Raw genomic sequence first — 19,130 nt, 5'->3', positions numbered from 1 at the left:
GTGGTCTGTACTTTTCATTTGAGGGTGCCTTTTTTTTTTTGGGAATCAACCAGCTTTGTGAAGTTTTTACCTGAAACACCCCTTTCCTACCAGCCCAGGGAAAGGGCAGCCTTGTGGGGCGCTTGCTTTAGCAACTCCTTGCTCTTGTTTTTTTGGCTTTTACCCTCTTACTTTGCAGCTCTGGGGAGGTCGTGTTCTGATTCTCACTTTCAGTTTCTGTGCCATGGAGATAAAGGCAGAAGCGAGTGGAGGATGTCGTAAGGTCGAAGAGAGCCCCGTGGAGGGCTGAGCTGTTCTCCAGGGACAGCCGGGCAGAAATTCAAAGCAATGTCTTCTTGATCGCAGCTTAGGAAGAAGAATGCTGTAAGCAATTAATTCAGTGACAAGCCCTCATATTTCTTCTGAAACTTGTGTTGCTCGTGTCCAGTAACCCGTCTTTGGTGTTGGTTTCCCTTGGAAATCATATCAAAAGCTTCCTTGCAGGAACGTGTGTGAGGAATGCAGGAAACTTGCAAGCAAATACCTTGGGGGATGCTTGTAGAAAAGCAGCGCGCAATTTTTTTTAAGTGCAGATGACGGATGTGAAGGCTTCGACGGGAGAGTGCGTGTGTCCTGCTGGGACGTCCATCCCCACTGAGCGGTTGCTTGGTGGCCTCGGTCAGGCCAGGTGGGGGGTCCAGGGCTGGGTCCTGCTGATGGAGCAGCCTGTGTGCGGCAACTCGTCTGCAGAAAAGGCTTAACAGTTTCCCTGGCAATTGCTCTAGAAGACACCACAAAGCTCTTCCAGCCACTTCGGATGTGCTCCTTGTATTTCCACTGTGCCGTGGCCAGCTCTAGCAGCGCATCCCCCATGTCTGGGGAGTGTGTGAGTACACTTAGCTTTATCCCTGACCTTCTCACCTAGATTCGTCTGGTGACCTTCGGACTTCAATCTTTTTTTCCCATAGCGGTGTGTTCCCCAGCTTTCAGAAAGTTGCTGCCATCTAAAGGGCGCAAAAACGTAGTTCCACAGCTATGAAACTGTGTCCGTGGTGTGTCCTAGTCCTCAGATGCCTGTGAAGGTCTCTTTGGGATTAGATATGTTCTTCTTGTTACCTGAAATAAAAACCAAAAGTAGTTTAGAGAGGAGATATTGCTTTATTCGACATTGGGTGCTAGGGGGAAAACCCCCACAAATCTAGCACAGCTTACCGGGGATATTCACCCATTATTTATACACAAAATATTCTCATAATTCCGCTGACCTAATCCATAACTCCACCTAGGCTTACATAGTCATTAGGATGACCCAATAGCCTTTCTGCACCTTCCAAATTTTGCTGCATCAGCAAAACACTTCTGCGCAGGCGTGAGTGTCTCGGTGGTCGTTTGGGTAAGGAGACCCTTCCTCACCTCGTCCTTTTACGGTACTGAGTCATCTCAGGACAGTAAAAGCTTGCTGTAAGTTTGCCAACTTCTTGAAGATAATAAGGATGTTCTTTGAAGCAGCCATAACTCTGTCCTAATTGGCATAGGAGTACGTACTTCAGGTATAGAAGAACCTTGAAGTGATTGACTACTTGTTGTTCTCCCACCCTTGGTCATGAGCTACTTCTGGCTGTCTCCTCATTATCGCTATCTGTAACATCAGCTCAGTGACTATTTTTACACAGTAAGAAAGTCAGTAATTAGCTATTTTCTCACACAGTAAGAAGGTTAGTAAGAAACTAATCGTTTTAGAAACAAAGCAGAGGCCTGTCTTTGGTAATGTTCTGGGCAGAACCTGTGCCTCATCTCCAGCTTGTGCCTACAAGCGATGCTGGGTGGCACTGAATTACCAACCAACTGCCTGAAAGCTTGACCATGCGTCATTAAAGTGATCGGGGGGGTTCATCACTGGCTCTGCAGAACGTCAGGATGAGGTGTGCTTTGGGTTTGTCCGTGGGGATGAGAGCTGTGAAGGGTGGCCCTCAGAGCTGGGCTCCCAGTGAGCCTCAGGCAAAGCCAGAACCGGTCACTGGAGGAGAGCAGGGGATCCACGGATAACAGGAAAGCCTGCGTTTGTGGAAAGCCATCAGATTCCTATAGCTTCGTGTGCATAGTTACCAAGAGAAAGGCAAGAAGCACAAGCAGAGCTTGTGTCCCGAGGAAGCCTTTGGTTTGGCTTTCCATGGCTCAGTGAGGGCTGCATTCCCTGTTGGTGAGATGTGGTCTAACGATGGGGAGAATTTTCTGTGCTGAGGGAAACTGGGGGTTGACAGAAAGTTACGGCGGATACAGAAGGGGCCACGCAAGCGATGCCATCGGTGCTCTGACTCTTTCCTTGTTGTCGAAACTGTTCACAGCTTCATTTGTATAAACTGCCTTCCCAGCAAAGGAAAAGCTTGGTTAGAGAAGGGCAGCTCAAACGCTTGGGAGGGTCCTTCCGCTATGCTCCCGTGACGTTCTTGATGGACGTATGGATTGGTATTTTGCCTTTTAAGACAAATAAATTGTTCCACGGTGTGCAGCATCCATCAGCTCTGTTCAGGCCAGGGGCTTCCTAACAAGTTGGAAAATGAAATCCTCAAGAGGCTACTTCAAGTGACCTCAATCACTTGGGTCATTCCAGGAGGCTCCCCAAAAGACACAAAACCCGCGGTAACTCAGCAACCACAACTACTTGAGGGATTTTCTTTCCTGGACTGGTAAAACCTTTATCCTTGTGTGCAGACTGCAGCTCCGCTCCGGAGCCGGGGGAAGCTGCGGGGGGGTGTGAGGGAGGAAACAAAAACAGAAGCAAAAATCCGCTGTAGCGAAACCACTTCAGAAAGTCATTTGAGTAAATAAACGTGACAATCCGTGTGGATAAACTAAGCGACACATGTGCAAGAGAGGTTTTGCTGCTCGTACGTACCAGCCCCTTCCTGAGTTATATTTGGTGGCGGGTCCGTGCAGGGTTTCCTTTTATGCCCTCGCCTTTGTTCTGCTCTTGTTTGTTGTTTAGGAGCGAGGGACCGGGGACCTCCATCTCGGGTCGTCCTGGGTTTCCTAAGGGCGGGCCGGGGAGATGTTCTCTTCCCCTGGAAGATTAATTGTACACACCCGGTATTTCTGTTCTCAAGGCTAATTTGGCTGGATGCTGAACATTCCCGCCCGGCGTTTTTAGCGTGGCAGGCGGGTGTCACCGCCTTGCAGCATCTTCCTGCTAAAAACAGATGGCATTTCAGCCCCGGGCTCACGTCGCGTGCTGCCTCCGGAGCAGCTCGTGGACAGAAGGACGCGCGCACGCCCTGCTCCTCCTGGACGGCATCTCCGGGGAACGCGGGGCGCTCGTAGCACGCGTGGTTAAGGTAGTTGGGTGGTGAGATGAGCTTGTCCATCCGCTCCTCCTCCACTCCACAGGGCCAGGTTGCTCATGAAAGGCTGGGGTTTGCAACCCTGCGAAGCCAAAAGTGCTTGGACATCAGCGGAGCAAGGATTTTTCTGTGTTCAAAGCAATCCTTGCTGGCTGGGAGTTGTGGAGATATTTGGGCAATGACATGTCCCGCGGGTCTCCAGCGTTGCTCGGTGGGAGGCAGCCTGGGGCCGTGTCAGACCAGGGGCGATGGCGTGTCACTGTGGCAGGAACGCCACGCTCGGGGCACGGCGTCCCCCCTCAGCCTGGCAGAGCAGCCCGGTTGCTGAGCGGTGGAGCTGGCTGGGAAACGTTTTCCTGTGCTAAAGGAGAATTTCATGACAAAATGAAAACAAACAGTGCGGATCTTCCATTTTGAGAGCTCATTTTAACTGAATGGCAGAGTCGTCTTCTGTTCTCTTGCCTGATCAGGATTTTGATGCAAAGTGGATATTTTCCGGTTGGAGTGGTTTTGTTTGGTTGGTTGGTTTTTATCTTGTCAAAAAGTCAACAACTCCAAAAAGCACATTTCTTCCAGCAAAATGGTTTCTAGCCAGCTCAACTTGTTATTGCTGTTGAGATTGGATGTTGCCTTTTTACAAAAATCTTTTTTTTTTTTTCTGTGATTAAAGAGTGGGATGTTAGTTAAAGCAGAAAAAAAACCCCCATGAAGCAGAAGAGTCGCCATCCTCGGAGTTATTCCAAATCTGACCAGACGGTCCTGAGCAACCTGCTGTGAGGAGGCAGGTTGGAGTAGACGATCTCCAGAGGTGCCTCCAGCCTCAGCAGTTCTGTGAACCGCCGCAAATAAAGCGATGGGCTTTAAGACTCAGGGGCTGCCCTGTGAAAGGGAAGTATTGGAAACCGCACAGCCTTGACCTCTTACTCGCTGAAATTCCTTCTGGCCGCTGCTAGAGATAGTGGCTTGCAAGCACAGCTCCTTCACGGTCCTTCCAAAACAGTCTGGAAAAAGCGGACTGTCGTGCGGCAAGGTCAGAGGTTTGGACCTGTTGGCTAAATCCTTGCTCCAAATCTCTTCCAGGCTGGGTAGGCAGGGAAAGAGAGGAGAAAGCCTGGCTGAAAGCTTTGCCTCCTACTTCTAGCCACGGAGGTGTGGAGAAGCTGGTTTTCTGGGCTGCCTCAGTCTTCCAGGAAATCCATGGAAGAGTAGCTCCATGCTTTGGTCCTCGCCTGCTAGAAACTGCACAGCTGTATGAGGTTCCTTCCTTTTTGAGATGAAATTATATTGCAATGTGGTGCCCAGCCGGCAGGCCGTTTGCAGTGGGTGTGCGTGCCGCAGCTCAGCCCACCGCCGGGGTACCAGAGCGTCTCTGTTGGTGTAGGACCACCGAGGGCTTCAGGCTGCCACCTTCAGTGCCGTGTCCTGGCTGTGTGACAACAGCAGCCACCCCCGCTGAAGGGCTGCTGCTGACTGATGTGGTCCTTAAGGGAAGTGTGGCCTCTCCCGCAGCCCCTCTGGGAGTGAGCAGGTATCACCCTGCTCTCGGACCAGGCTGCTGGGTGAGAGAGGAGATGCCTTCTGTCCCCTTCTGGTCCGGTCTCCTCTGTCCCCTTCTGGTCCGGTCTCCTCTGTCCCCTTCTGGTCCGGTCTCCTCTGTCCCCTTCTGGTCCGGTCTCCTCTGTCCCCTTCTGGTCCGGTCTCCTCTGTCCCCTTCTGGTCCGGTCTCCTCTGTCCTGCATGCGAGCGAGAAACCGTTCACGGCCAGAAATGGGGGTGTCCATTGGAATGAATATTGGAGAGGGTTTTGTAAGAAATGCTCCTTATCCAATAACAATGGCTCAGGCAGGGAACGTTACGAAGCGCATTTTATTTAAACGTTCTCGCAAGAACGGGTGACCTAGCAAACAGGCACGCTTTTGGTTCTTGAAACACACCTATTTGTTTCCTAATCCCCGGCTGAATTTTCCCTCCCCTGTTTCCCACAGGTTAGGTACTCCAGGGTTCACAGGCTGTCCAGAGTGCCTAAAATCCTTCCCGCATGTCCTGCCTCTGTTTACTTCTCCTTATGCTACACCTAAAGGGATTATCTGGCTAGTTGATTTCTTTTCTTTTTGGTAAAATTGCTCAATGTCATTAGCCCTGGTTAAATGTTTGACTACCCTTCTAGTTGCTAGCTAATCCGGTAGGAATCAGTTTGTCCTTTTGTCTGTGTGATAAGAGATGTTCCACAAGCCGTTCTGGAGCCTCTTTGTCTTAGTCATTCCCTTATCACCTCACCTCCGATGGAAACGGCTTTTCTCCCTTGCAAAAACAATACCTGCCGTTCTTATAGTTTCTCCAGCAGCCGCTCCCGAGCTGTTGGTGGGGACTCACCAGGGCAATGGTTGAGCTGCTGGTGAACCGTCGAGGGTGAAGGATCTGAGCTCTTGGAGAGCTCCAGCCAGCACAGGGAGCTCCACTGGGGTTATCAAGCCGAACATGGAGTCCGGGTCTAAGCCACCCTGGGAGTCCTGCACCATCCGTTCTAGATTGCTACGTGTGTGCTGTCTTTTACTCTTGTGTTTTGCTGAGTCGCGTTATAGTATGTCTTGGTGAAGGGGAAATATGTGGCTTCTCTGAGTAATCCGCTTCCTCTCTGTGAAAGCGTTGGGATTACAGGCAGCAAAACGGGGGAGGAAGGTGCAGGGAGGGGGAGAAAGTGGGAGGCCCGGAGCATCCTCCTCGTTCCTGGGGGGTGCGGGAGCAGTCACGAGCCCAGCAGTGCTCAAGTTAAGGTTATGGCTGTTCCAAGTGACAAAAAGGCAGCACTAAGCAGCCGGGTGGACCCCTTGGCGGTGCTGGGTACTTCTGTGCTGTGCTTCCCACGTGTGGAAGGTGGTCTGAATTGAGTTGGCCAGATAGAGCTCACTGTGGTGGTGGAATTAGATACCTGAGTGAGCATCAGCAGAAGTGACTCCTCAGCAGTTAATATTGGCTGCCAGCAGGATCTTGCCTATCAAGTTTAGTTTACCGCGGAGGCTAATAGCGCAGTAATTAAGGCAAAACAAATATTGGCTTGAAGCTGTGCCTGCAACTTGAATCACGTAGCTCTGCTTTTGATGTGAGGCTTGAGTGGAAAACCTGGTGTTTAGTGTGCGTCGCGTTAGTCTGATGGCAGCTGGTCTTGTGGGCTGAGCGTGAGCCAGATCTTCTGCTGTCGTAAAAAGCTCTGTCTCCGCTAACGCAGCGCTGATTTATGCGGGGTGAGGATCTGGGCCAAGTCTCCTTGCTGTGTTGCTATAACCTGTATTGTTCAGGCATTTGCTGGGGCGTTGTTTGAGGACAACCAAGTAGTAAGGAGGCTGTGAGGAGGGGAAAAAAATACTCTCTTTTCCTTCCTGTGGGTCAGCGTTTTTATTTTTTCCTGTGTTATAGACAGGCATGTCTGTAAACGAGGCCAGATCTGTGCCTGGATTTGAGTTTTTGTTGTGCTTCAGCATCTCCCTGTACCTGAATCTGTGTTAAACATGGGAGAAAACACTTGCTTTCGCTGTAGCTGAAATGGTACTGGGTTGTCACGCGGGACACGGATGCAGAGATGCTGCGGGTGGGCAGAGGTGGAAAGGACGTCTGGCAGCAGCAGTGCATGCCCTGGGACTTGACACCGCTGCTGTGGAGGAGAGCGGCATCGCTCCTATTTGCTACCCGAGAAACACGGACTGATGTTGACTCGGTTATCCCCAAGATCCTCCTTGTGCAGCCTTCCTGCTTGGTGACAGCCTCTCCAGCCCCGGTGGACCCAGGCCTCAGAAGACCGTGAGCAAGGCTGAGCTTTGCAAACAACCCTTCTGAGCTCCTGAGCTGTTTCTCTGGATGAGAGCGGTCTTCAGAGGACCATCCTCGTCTCTAACCCCATCTCAGCTTTATGCTCAGCCTCCGCATTTGGGGCATTAGCCCTGAGGTGGTCTCATCCCCATGGCGCCTGCTGGACATCAGCTACGTGTAGTAGACTTGGTGGAGCTTTTCTGGAGGCAGCGAGTGGCTCGGTGCAAGGTGGGGTTGACGCGCGATTCCATTCGCGTGCCGTTGGATAATGAAATGAACCGGGCTGCCACGGAGCGTTTTGGCCACGGGGATTGAGATCCCAGCCTGGAGAGCTGCCTGGGAGGTGCTGGTCTCTACCTGGATGGTGGGTTTTGCCTTGCTTTGTGTCAAACCTTGCCTGGGGCTTCACGCTCGCGGAGAGAGAGCAAGTGGTGCGTTGTGAGGGGCAAGCCCTTGCTGAGAAAATCCTCTTTCCCTCGTGTTTAAATCCTTAACCTGAGCGCAGCGCCCTCGCAGCACTTCCCTGCTGTGGGAATAACGTGAACTTTTGACTCTTTCTGACTAATACTTAAGCCGCCCGCCCTGCCTGCGCTGCCAGCCTGCTTTCTCTCCCTTCATTTTCGTGATTTCCTCTGATCCCGAAGCCGGCCCTGGCTGCGCGCGGAGTAACCCCGGTGTGTTTTAACCGCCAGCACTGGGATTTGATGCTGCTGCTGGTTTGAGAACCCAGGGGGGCTGGAGCTGTGGCGGCGTGCCTGGGAGGGCATTTGCAGGTTGACTGCGGGGCGCAACCTGCCTGAAGCGAACTGACTCCATGGATTTGTGCAAGAGGAGTCCTGAGAGGTGGCTGGGACAGCAGGAAGCTCAGTGTTTGCTGCCCAAATACCGACCGAATTACTTGAAGGTTTGGAGGCATCCGCACTGAGGGCTCCGAGCTGCTGGGGGCTCCTACACAAGCTGTGCTCGGGGCAGGCACCTGTGGCGGGACAGGACCCGTGTCGGTTTGTGCTCTGCTCTGGGTACAAGACTTGGAGCATCACCACCGAGGTGCACGTAAGCCCTGCAGGAGGGATGGGATGTGTCTGCTGGAGGCATCTGGATGGAAAACATTGCGTTGAACTGGCCAGCTTGCGGTGAAAAATGACCATCCTTTCAGGCACAAACTGGCGAATGCTTTAGGAAAATGATTACTAGGGAAAATGTGGCCATTACTTGCCCTTTGGTAGTACTAAGGCTATTTAGCTCTGATATTCCCCGCTGTCAGACACCTGAAGTAGAAACAACAGGGTGATGCTGGACCAAGAAAGCTCGTAATGACCTCTGTCAGCTCGTTGCTGCTTAAGCAAGGCTGAACTTTGGGAGCTTTCTCTGGAAAGCTTTCCAAAACATGGGGTTTGGACATCAGAAATAAGGCACCCCTTGAGAGGGGTCGCAGGGTGGCCTTGCTCTTCAGCGTGTGCCCTGTCACCGTGTGTCCTGGTGCTGTCTCTGCTCTGGCACCTCTAGGTTACCAGCCACAGCACTTGGGAAGGTGCCAAGGCATTCCTGGGGGATTAATTTGGAGACAACATGAGGAAAGTATAACCCCACATGACTTGAAAGCCACAGACGCTGGGATTTAGGGTAGGCTTTCCAGCAAACCTACCACAGGAGTGTCCCATCCCTGTGTCATAACAGGTCGGAGGCGGAAAGCAGTGCAGGAAAACTAGGAGAGCTCCAACGCCGACGTGTATTGCTCTGTACACATGGAATATCAACTCTGGGAAGGTTTATATGGGTGAAACTACATGTGCGATTAAGGCTTTTGGAAGATCCAGCTCACAACACGGTTGCTCACCGCTTAGTCAGCGTGAGCTGTGGGAGGCTTGCAGGAGCTGTTCAACCAGAATCTGCACTAAAATAACTCCCTGGGCCAGCTCATTTCCAGGCAAAATCCTGCTGAGTCACAAAGCCTGGCTCAAACTTTATGGCCTTCACAAATGTATTTACTCACAAAGACATGAGGTATCCTGGTTCTTAGTCTCCAGAGCAGGGCATCCTGGAGGGCTTCTATGGGGGTTGCTCTGGCTGTGACTTGAGGTGTGTGACTCTGCTGCAGGGGGTTTGGTTTCGTTACCAAGGGTGGCCAGCAGGTGCAGGGAGGTCACCCTCCCCCTCTGCTCGGCCCTGGGGAGGCCACATCTGGAGTGCTGTGTCCAGTGCTGGGCTCCCCGGTTCCAGAAGGACAGGGAACTGCTGGAGAGGGGACAGCAAAGGGCTACCAAGAGGATGAGGGGACTGGAACACCTCTCTTGTGAAGAAAGGCTGAGGGATTTGGGTCTCTTCAGGCTGGAAAAAAGACGCCTGAGGGGGGACCTTATCAACGCTTATCAATACTGAAAGGGGGGGTGTCAGGAGGATGGGGCCAGGCTCTTTTCAGTGGTGCCCAGGGACAGGACAAGGGGTAACGGGCACAAACTTGACCATAGGGAGTTCCACCTAAACAGGAGGAGGAACTTCTTTGCTGTGAGGGTGGCAGAGCCCTGGCCCAGGCTGCCCTGAGAGGTGGTGGAGTCTCCGTCTCTGGAGACATCCCAAACCCGCCTGGAGGCGTTCCTGTGCCACCTGCTGTGGGTGACCCTGCTCTGGCAGGGGGTTGGACTGGGTGATCTCCAGAGGGCCCTGCCAACCCCCACCAGTCTGTGGTTCTGTGAACCATCAGAATTAAAGTGGGGGTTTGAGAGACTGCAATGTATAGGGTAACTTTTATGATAATAGCACTTTATCATAACTTGGAAACATTGGCAACAAGCCCCCAGCCTGATTGGAATCAGCCAGGTTGAGGGATGGTGATGGTGGTGGCTCTTCCCTGGTGGAGTTTGGGTGATGTTGGAGCGTGAGGAGCCTCCCTCCAAGTAGTTCCCCTTGGAGCTGAGCCACCAGCCGGGGACTTCTGCCAGGCCAAACGCGCTGCATTGGTTCAGCCATTGGTGGAAAGGGAAATGTGGATGGAGAGGAAAACACCGAGGAGTCTCTGTTTCTTTGGAGGTTTTGAAGATATTTATGGCCATCAGTGCTTTGAGAGCTCTGGAGCAGCACTCGCTGCTGTCTCAGCAGTAGCTATCTCTGCTTTGCAGTCATCAGCTGAGCTTCTCGAGCCAAAAACTCCTCTGGAAGGTGCAGTAGGAGGTCAGAGATGTGGGGACATGATGCTCTGGCTGCATCCCTTCCCTGCCACAAACAGGCGTGCCTTAACGTTGGGCCCTGGGTGGGTTGTTGGTACGCTTCTGGTTTGTTCTACCTCTTAGTGGAAATCTGTAGCACGTTTTTGTCTTTGAATACAAATTTCTTAGGTTTTCTTTGAGAGACGCTTTTGGGAAGCAAAACAAAAAAAAAATCCAACTCGATTGCACGGACATGTTTGTGTGACAGAAACGTATTTGTAAACGTGCTCCTGAATATTTATATATACACACAGAGAAAGTGGTGATAACCCTGCCGGTTGTTCTGAAAGTCCCTTTCTGGGGAAAGTTCTTGCGGATGGACGAAAAATATTGCCTGGCTTTCCTGTTTGGTCGCTGAGGTTTACTGTGCGATAGCAACGTTCCCGAATAGGCGCTGTGCGTATTCGTGAAGCTTTGTAGAGCTCGCTAGTCCATCCATTTGCGTTGCGCTAATTAGGTTGTGCAGTGGTCTAATCAGCTGCGGGTGCTGCTGCCTGGTAGCCTGGCGTTACGGCATGCAAAAGAGAAATCTGAATTCCTTGCACTCGTTCCTCCCAGCCCTGTGCTTTGCGCAGTTGGCCTGAACAAGACATTGCTGCGTGCTGTATTGCAGCAGTGTTGGATTTTGGATGGGGATAGATCCTGCAGGCTCTGGGTATCTGCCCCCCCGCCCCCCCCAACCCCTTCCCCAGTGTGCGGCTGAGCCTGAAAAGGCACTGAAGGCAAATAGAACAGAAAGAGGAGGTTATTCGCTGCTTGTTTGGGGCTCCAAGGGGTTAACTTCTCTCTGCGTTCATAGACCAGCGTTATGGAAGTTGAGCAATCTGGGATTTATTAGGGAAACTCGAACTGGGAATGAAGAGAGCTCCAACCAGTAGGCAAGCTTCCTCAGAGGTCTGAAGTGAGTTTTCTCCGAGCTAAGCACTGGTTTGACATGGCGATGCCAGAATTTCTTGCAGGGGCCTCCGGGAAGCGAAGGACGAAGAGGCTGATCCGTTTGAACCGTCCCACCAGCTTAGCACGTAACTTTTATTGCTCTGTTGTGTTTTCCCTTGCCCGGGCTGACAAAGCGCCCATTGTTCGGCCCGGCACCGCTTCCTCCTCCACACCCCGTAGGGATCGCAGCCGCTGGCTGATCCCAGTCTTATTCCCGGTGGACAAGGATGTTAAGTCCTCCCCGAGGATATTCGGTGCCCCAAGGGGTTCAGAGGCATCAAATGTGCTGGAGGGATGGCTTATGGCCGGGTGTCGGGGACCAGAAAGGGCTCCTCTCGCTCCCTGCAGGATGTGGCTTTTCTTTAGGTCTGGGCTGCTTTTCAGAGGTGATCAAGAGTTACAAGTACCATGGGGGGGGTGGTGGGGGGGGAAAGCCTGTGAGCTGGGAGAAATAAACCCCCCGAGACTGTGGAGCAGGCAGCTGGGTGGTGCTGGGCAGTGCCTTGGGGAGGCAGGAGCTGATGCTTGCTCCCAGCGTGGCTGGGACTGGTCGCCTCTCTAAAATGCCTCTCTCGGATGCGCTGGCAAATGCACTCTGTATTTTTGCTTTCCTCCCTCAGAGTCTCCCAGTTAAACCGGGAAAACAATATTCTGCCAAGTCCCCTGCTGTTCGCCCCCCCACCGATGGGGGGGGCGGTTCTTGCACAGCCCGGGCTGCTCATGGGCACGATGCTGGGGCTGTTCCCGCGATCTGTCCCCATGCTCGGTGGGATCACGCACTCTCTGCTGGCACCGGCGGTCGCGCTCAGTACCTGCTGCAGGAAAACGGTGTTTTTATTTCCCATGTGTCTTCAGCCTTTTGGACCAGGGCTGTCCTAAACCGACCTTCCTGCCCTGGCTGGGTTCTATGTATGTTCAGGAAGGGGAAAACGTGATGGATCTCCAAATGAACTCGGAAGGTCTCTGTTTCTCCCCTTGCTGCTGGGTGGGTGAGGTGGGAAAATGCCTGTAGGCAGCAGGAGTTGCACCATGCCCTGGTGTTAATGGGACTTTCGTCCTACAAAGGGTGGGTGCTGTGTCAGGGTTGGTCTTATCTGGCATTTTGCTTGCATGGAGGCGTTTGCTCTTGCTGCTGATGGATGTTGGCTTTCTTCCCTGGCCTGGCTGCCCTCCAGCAGCACCTATGGCAGCTGGGCTGCCTGCAGAGGACAAGTTCTTCCTATCATCCATGGGCAGAAAGTGCCCTGGGGGTGTGAGGGGCTCTAGGATGAGCAGTGCAGTGGGGTCAGTGCCAAACTCTTGCAGTCTTTGTGGTGGCAGGTGTTTGTGGAGGGTCAGGTACATCCATGTACCTTTATGAACTTGGCGAAATCTCCGTGCTTTCGCCAAGGCGAGATGAAGAGCTCTGCTGTGTTGTACGGATGCCCTGTCCACAGCTGCTCGTGTTGCTTCTGAGCTGGTCCAAGCCCTGTGGACACTGGTGCGGGAGACGTTTTGGGGCAAAACTGTGTAACACTTCCACAAAGAAAGCACTGAGAGGTGTCCTCAGCCCTGTTGGGACCAGCAGCACATGTATCCTGGTCCTCGCTGGGACAGGAGCCTGTGCATGGTGGGGGAGCTGGGCTGACCTGGGGGCTGGTGTGGGCTTGATACTTGAAGCTGTAGACCCAGGTGGGACGATGAGCCCAAGGCAACCTGTCCTGGCTCCCAGGCTGCGGCCTGAGATGTGGTGTATCAGCTGGATGCCGGAAGACAGACTGGAGATCCTCAGCGGAGTGTGTGTGGGAGCTGCACTCCCCTTTGAAATGGGGCTGCGTTCAGCAAATGGTATTTTGTACCAGGACAGGTTGGGGGTGACCTGCTGGAGAGCAGCTCTGTGGGAAGAGACCTGGGAGTCCTGGTGGACAACAGGATGACCATGAGCCAGCAATGGGCCCTTGTGGCCAAGAAGGCCAACGGCATCCTGGGGGGGGCACCAAGAAGAGTGTGGCCAGCAGGTGCAGGGAGGTCATCCTCCCCCTCTGCTCGGCCCTGGGGAGGGCACATCTGGAGCGCTGGGTCCAGTGCTGGGCTCCCCAGTTCCAGAAGGACAGGGAACTGCTGGAGAGGGGACAGCAAAGGGCTACCAAGAGGATGAGGGGACTGGAACACCTCTCTTGTGAAGAAAGGCTGAGGGATTTGGGTCTCTTCAGGCTGGAAAAAAGACGCCTGAGGGGGCACCTTCTCAACGCTTATCAATACTGAAAGGGGGGGTGTCAGGAGGATGGGGCCAGGCTCTTTTCAGTGGTGCCCGGGGACAGGACAAGGGGTAACGGGCACAAACTTGACCATAGGGAGTTCCACCTCAACAGGAGGAGGAACTTCTTTGCTGTGGGGGTGGCAGAGCCCTGGCCCAGGCTGCCCCGAGAGGTGGTGGAGTCTCCGTCTCTGGAGACATCCCAAACCCGCCTGGAGGCGTTCCTGTGCCACCTGCTGTGGGTGACCCTGCTCTGGCAGGGGGTTGGACTGGGTGATCTCCAGAGGTCCCTTCCAACCCCAGCCAATCTGGGATTTGCAGTGTCCCTGTGCAGTTCTGTCAGCCCTGGTCCCTGGTGGGACACGCAGGCCTCCGGCTGCTGCAGGCAGTAAAACTTCTCGGGGGCACAGGGTTTGGGGGGGGGGGGGGGGGGGGGGGCTGTGGCGGGCAGGAGGCGGGTGCAGAGCCACGTACGAACATCTTGTCCTTTGCATCCTACTTCATCTGTTGCTTTGGAGCGCGGGCCATCGCGTCTCCAAGGGGGAAAAAAATGCCCAGAAATTCCACAGACCCTTCAATATCGTTTCTGTTTTACAGTGAGACAAAAAAAGGTCCCTTTGTGCGAGGGCTGAAAGAAACAGCCCAGTCCCACAGCCTCCCCGAAATCTTAATGTCAACTATTTGCCTCCTTGTGTTTTCACACAAACAAGCACTTTCTCCTGAATATCTGTGCCCTGGCTTCTCCCCCGGCGTGGTGTTGCCCCTGTTTGGTGGTGCCTGCGGGATGGACAACGCGGCCCCCTCCGTCCACCCTGTGCGAGTGGAGAGATGTGGGACCAGCTCGGGGGGGGGGGGGGTGGAATGTGGCCAGAAAGGCGACTAAAGCTGGGTTTGGAAAGAAACGAACAGTTTGAGCTGCTTTTAATTCAAGGGACTGCTGCTCGTCTGACAGCGGACGTGCTTACAGATCCACGGGGTGCCTGGTGAACTGTCCCTGTTTACACCAGCCTGGCCCAGCATCTCCTTCTGCTCTTGCCAGGGCATCACCCGTCCTGCGTTGGGGTCAGATGTTCCCCTGGTTTCAGTGACTGTCAAATTAATAGCACTACACGGATGGCAGCAGCTGAGAAACCGCCCTTTCTATTTTAGTTGCTGTTTGCATATACACACTGGAGCGTCTTGGGTGTAACGCTGAAAGCTTCTATCTTGGAGTCCACCATTTTTTTTTTTTTTTTCCTCTGTCATTCTCTTCCCCTTTATAAGAAGAAACATTAGAAGTGGGAAAAATAAAGACTATAATGTTGTGTCTGCAAAGTAAAACCGAATTAGACTAAGCCGCCAGTGCCAGCAGCGTTCCCATGGTTATTGTTCATTCAGCTGCGCCGCACACGTGTGCTGCTCGGTGTGCCTGTTCTCGGCCGCGTAACCTGATATATCGCCGGGCGTGCCGCAAATCGTGTCCCGTGAAAGCCGGAGGATGTAGTGCCTGCGAGCTGCTGCTGCTGCGGAAACCCCAGTTTTTGTTTCTCTTATGTGCCACGGCCAGTTTCTCAAAACGTGTTTTCTGTTGTGGGTGGATGCTGGTCGTGGGGGTCAGCGCAGTGGCTAAGGTGGCTCTCTGGAGAGAGGTGAGGTGGGGTGGAGGGATGTGATCCGCATGGATTCATGTCTTGCCTCCTCGCCTCAGCACCTTTCAGAAGTATTCGGGGTGATGCAATGGTACCTTCTGGCCTGGGGCAGGATCTTGGCGAACTGCTCTTGAGCCACCATAGCTTACTCCATTTCCAGTGGATCCCAAGCCCCTTGGAGGCAATGGATGGGCACCACCAACTCCATCTGATGTCAGATGAAGCCCATCCTGGAATAAACAGAAAGAAAACACTTGTCAAGCTATTTGTTTCTTCTGTTGGCTTTTCGTGGTGGCCCTTGGACCCAGGCAGGGCTTCTCTCCTTCCCCAGTTCCCCTTTCTGCCTCTTCTGTTGATCTCTTCCTCCTCCAGCCCTTTCCGAGCCTGTGATTAGCTCTTTCCATCTTTATCGCACAGCTTCCCAATTCACATGTACGGGGAGGAGTTTGGGTTGGAAGCAGTTCATGGAGAATTTCAAGCAGTAAAATCAGATGAATGAATGAATGAATAAAGGGTAGTTTTGTTGCTCTTATCCTTTCATCGGCTTTATTTGCTTCCCGGCAGTTCCTTTGGTAATTGCTGTTCCATCTGGCTTCTTGCTGAGGGTCAAATTAAAATCCTGCTGGAGACTAGAGCAGGCTGCTGTTGAGTTGTGTCGGACTAGTAAGGTCTGAGGTTGACTTCTGGCAGAGTAGCGCTCGTTCCTCTTCATGTTGCTTAAACTCAGAACAACCTTTGGACAGGAACCCCCGGAGGCAGGAAATTCCTGTCCTGAGGATCCCCCAGCAACGCAGGCTGAGCTAGGGCTGTAAAACACAGCATTAAGATACGCCCGATTGGTGTTTGTCAGCTTTCTCGGAGAGATGGATGTGGTCATCTCCAGGACACGGGGAAGAGGAAGGGACATCAGCTACTGATGCCTTCCTAACTTAGGTCAGCAGTTTTCAGAGCCATACTCCTATTTGGTTGAAAGAAATGAATAAAAAGGTGCTCCAGTTTGAGTGGAAAATCCACGTCAGTGGAAGATGACGTGATCGCCATCCCAAGTCTTGCTGCCAGCCAGACCCTTTCCACCAACTTGGGCGTGCTGAGGGCTGGCCCCGTGCTGCAGGAACGCGCATGCCTGCAAGCTGCTGAGAAGGGATGTGCTGCACGAGTTCCCATGGCCAGAGCGAACAGAGCGTTGCATCTTCTCCCTTCTCCCCCCGCCAGCCTTTGGAGACGTCGGCTCCTGCAGGCCAACGTACCCCAGCCAAGAATATGGGAACCAGATGGCCAAAGCCAAATGAATGGGAACCAGAGGTTGGGGGCCCAGAGCCTGTCAGCAGGGGCTGGCTTAAAAACAAATGAAAGAACAGAGGGGGAAAAAAATAGTTCTAATTATTGTGAGCTTTTAAAAACACAAAAGAAAAGCTTATTATTTCACAGAGTTCCCTTTGCAGCATGTAATTTCATTTCCCCCCATTTGCTTTTACTACTTTGCTCTGGGCGCTGTCAGAACAACCTGATTTATAAGCGACAGCTCTGGCTGTTTTTCAGGCGAGCCTCTCTAAATATAAGAGTGTGAAAACTGTCCCGCTGCCAGCCGCTCTCTCAGAACTAGAACTCTCAGGAGCTGTCGCGTGAAGCAAAGAGCCGGGTGCTTTAGGACTTAAAAGTCTTTCATAAAAAGCAGCCCTCCCTCCTTTCTCTCGGCATACTTTTTCCTTTTGTTACACAGAATATCTCAACCTGTAGATGGAGAAAATAAAATGAACCGAGCAGCGGCTGTTACCTCTCTGTTTCCCTGCTACCGGCCCCCTTATGTACCATCAGGAGGGAGTTGGAGATCACGAGGGAGACATTTATTGACCAAGGGTTTTAGCAACGGAGCTTTGTCTGAAGTTTTCTTCCCAACCTGAAGAGGTGTACAAAAGAAAATCGGCGAAATGAAGCTTGACACCGCCTGCTAATTTTAAGTGAATTGATAGTAAGGTCTGAAAACTGGGGAAAGCCTTAACTGACAGCCTGAACAAAACCTAGCCTGTGCTTTAAAGTTCTGGATAATACAGAAAAGCGGTGTTTGCTGCGTGATGTTACTTCTGTGTATCTGTCTGTGAACACAGTCTCCCTTTTTGCCTGGCTTTGGTGATGCTGCTATTTTGGATGCAGTTAGTGAGAAAATTGGAGCTTTGACTGTCAGGCTCTTAAAGCTCAGAAGCACTTGACTTTACAATGTATACAATTTCTTTTATAACCTTTTCTTTACAATTTCATTACGCTGAGGGTGGTGAGACCCTGGCCCAGGTTGCCCAGAGAGGTGGGGGAGGCCCCATCCCTGGAGACATTCAAGGCCAGGCTGGATGAGGCTCTGAGCAACCTGATCCAGTTGAAGATGTCCCTGCTGACTGCAGGGGGTTGGACTAGATGGCCTTGAGAGGTCCCTTCCAACCCAACCCAGTCTGTGATTCTCTGATGATTCTATGACTTGCATTTCAAGTCGGCCACGTGTGTCCCTGTTCTCGCAGGAACCGTAGTTCTTGTTGGTGAATTCTGCGTTGCAGTTCTGGTGTTGCCCGTTTTCACTCAGCGGCTCAAAAGGATCATTGTTTGAGGAGTGTTTTTTAAACTCCACTCTCTGAAGCGTGCTGCTCTGGAATCTGAGCAACCTGAATCTGATTTAATAACCTGCTTGGACTGAGCTGGCTGGAGGCTCCCGCTGCCAAACCAGCGGGCAGCGGCTTGAGTTAGGTCCATGGCTCTGGTCTGGCTGCCGCTCATCCAGCGAAGCTGGATAGAAGCAGCAACTTCTTGTGTACCAAGGAGACTTATTTTTTTTTTTTATTCTGTTTTTGGGCTGAATGTATTTGCAAATGCGAGGATGCATCTCAAACGCTGCTTCTCTGTGGTGCTTGTGGGTAGAGGTAGGGCATCCCTTGTGTGGCTGTGGGAGAGGTGTGAGGAACTGTTCTCCTCTGCCATCCCGTCTTCTGGTGTTGAGAGGATGCCGCGCAGTGAATTCTCTCTGCAACGACTCAAAGGACATAAGTAATAGCCCCAGGTGTGACCCTACGTACGTGGAAACCCAAGGGCTGGGTCTTCGTGTTGGGGAGAAGAATGGAAACAGATCTCTGGATCTTAAAATCCCAGATGCTGGTAAAGTTTAAGGGGATTTCCAAAGATTAGGAGCAGAGCGCCCCTGTGAAATGGCCTGGCTGAGTCTTCAGAGCAGGTTGGAGAGGGTTTAACACTTGGGGGGTTTGTAAAGGTCTGCCAGGCAATAAATTTCCAGGAAGAATGGTCACGGGTGTAAAATCAGCATCCTTGTAAAACACACACACTGTGTATTACATCTCTTGAACCTAAGGCTGTCCTCAAATAAACTCCACTTGACGTGAAGATGAAAGTCTGGCCGGGGAGGGAGTTGGGAAGTCTGATCTGAAGCTGCCCTCGCCTTACAAGCCCAAGCAGGTTAACCGTACCTGTTACGGGGGGCGTTTATACTCACCTCAGATAGTACGTGTGCTGCTTGGTCCCCATCCGAAAGGGAACTGCTCGGCCCACTCTACCCATCAGCAAGACAGAGACCCCACCATGGCATGGCTGGTGGTGGGCAGTAAAAATAAAATAAAATAAAATTAAAAAAAAAATATATATACAAAGAAAAATAATGAAATTTGATCAATGCTGCTTTTGTGGATAGGGTTTTCAAAAACTCTCCCTCCCACTGGAGTCGATGAGGAATTTTTGGGGTTGGATGAGTTTTATTTCAGGAGGAAAAAGTTAAGCTAACACAGGGTGTTTTTACAGTCCCGTTGCTGGGTATTACATCCTTCGAGGCTCTCTTTGGAAAGCTTCCAGGTGGGAGATTTTTTTGGGTCTTATATTCCAGGGCTGGCACTTTCAGCGAAGGCGTATGGAGTCCAACAGCGCAAAACTGAATTTTTCAGAAATGTCTGCGTGCTGTGGGGGCTTGGTGCTCAGCTCAGGAGCTCTCAGCTGTCCCCAGTGAAAGGCAATGCTAACC

The 19,130-nt window shown here is 52.3% G+C and overlaps 1 protein-coding gene across 1 annotated transcript in view; it reads left to right on the top strand.

Annotated features, from left to right (window-relative positions):
- The first annotated feature begins 823 nt into the window (after positions 1-823).
- LOC134523453 (tektin-3-like) overlaps positions 824-19,130 on the top strand; it is an 83,016-nt gene continuing 64,709 nt past the window's right edge. Inside the window, exon 1 of the mRNA XM_063352392.1 lies at positions 824-865. The gene's annotated coding sequence lies outside the window, so the exon portion shown is untranslated. The remainder of the gene's footprint in view (positions 866-19,130) is intronic.

Source organism: Chroicocephalus ridibundus, chromosome 14 (genome assembly GCF_963924245.1).
Source record: "Chroicocephalus ridibundus chromosome 14, bChrRid1.1, whole genome shotgun sequence".
NCBI lineage: Eukaryota > Metazoa > Chordata > Aves > Charadriiformes > Laridae > Chroicocephalus > Chroicocephalus ridibundus.
This window is presented reverse-complemented; position numbering and strand designations above follow the sequence as displayed.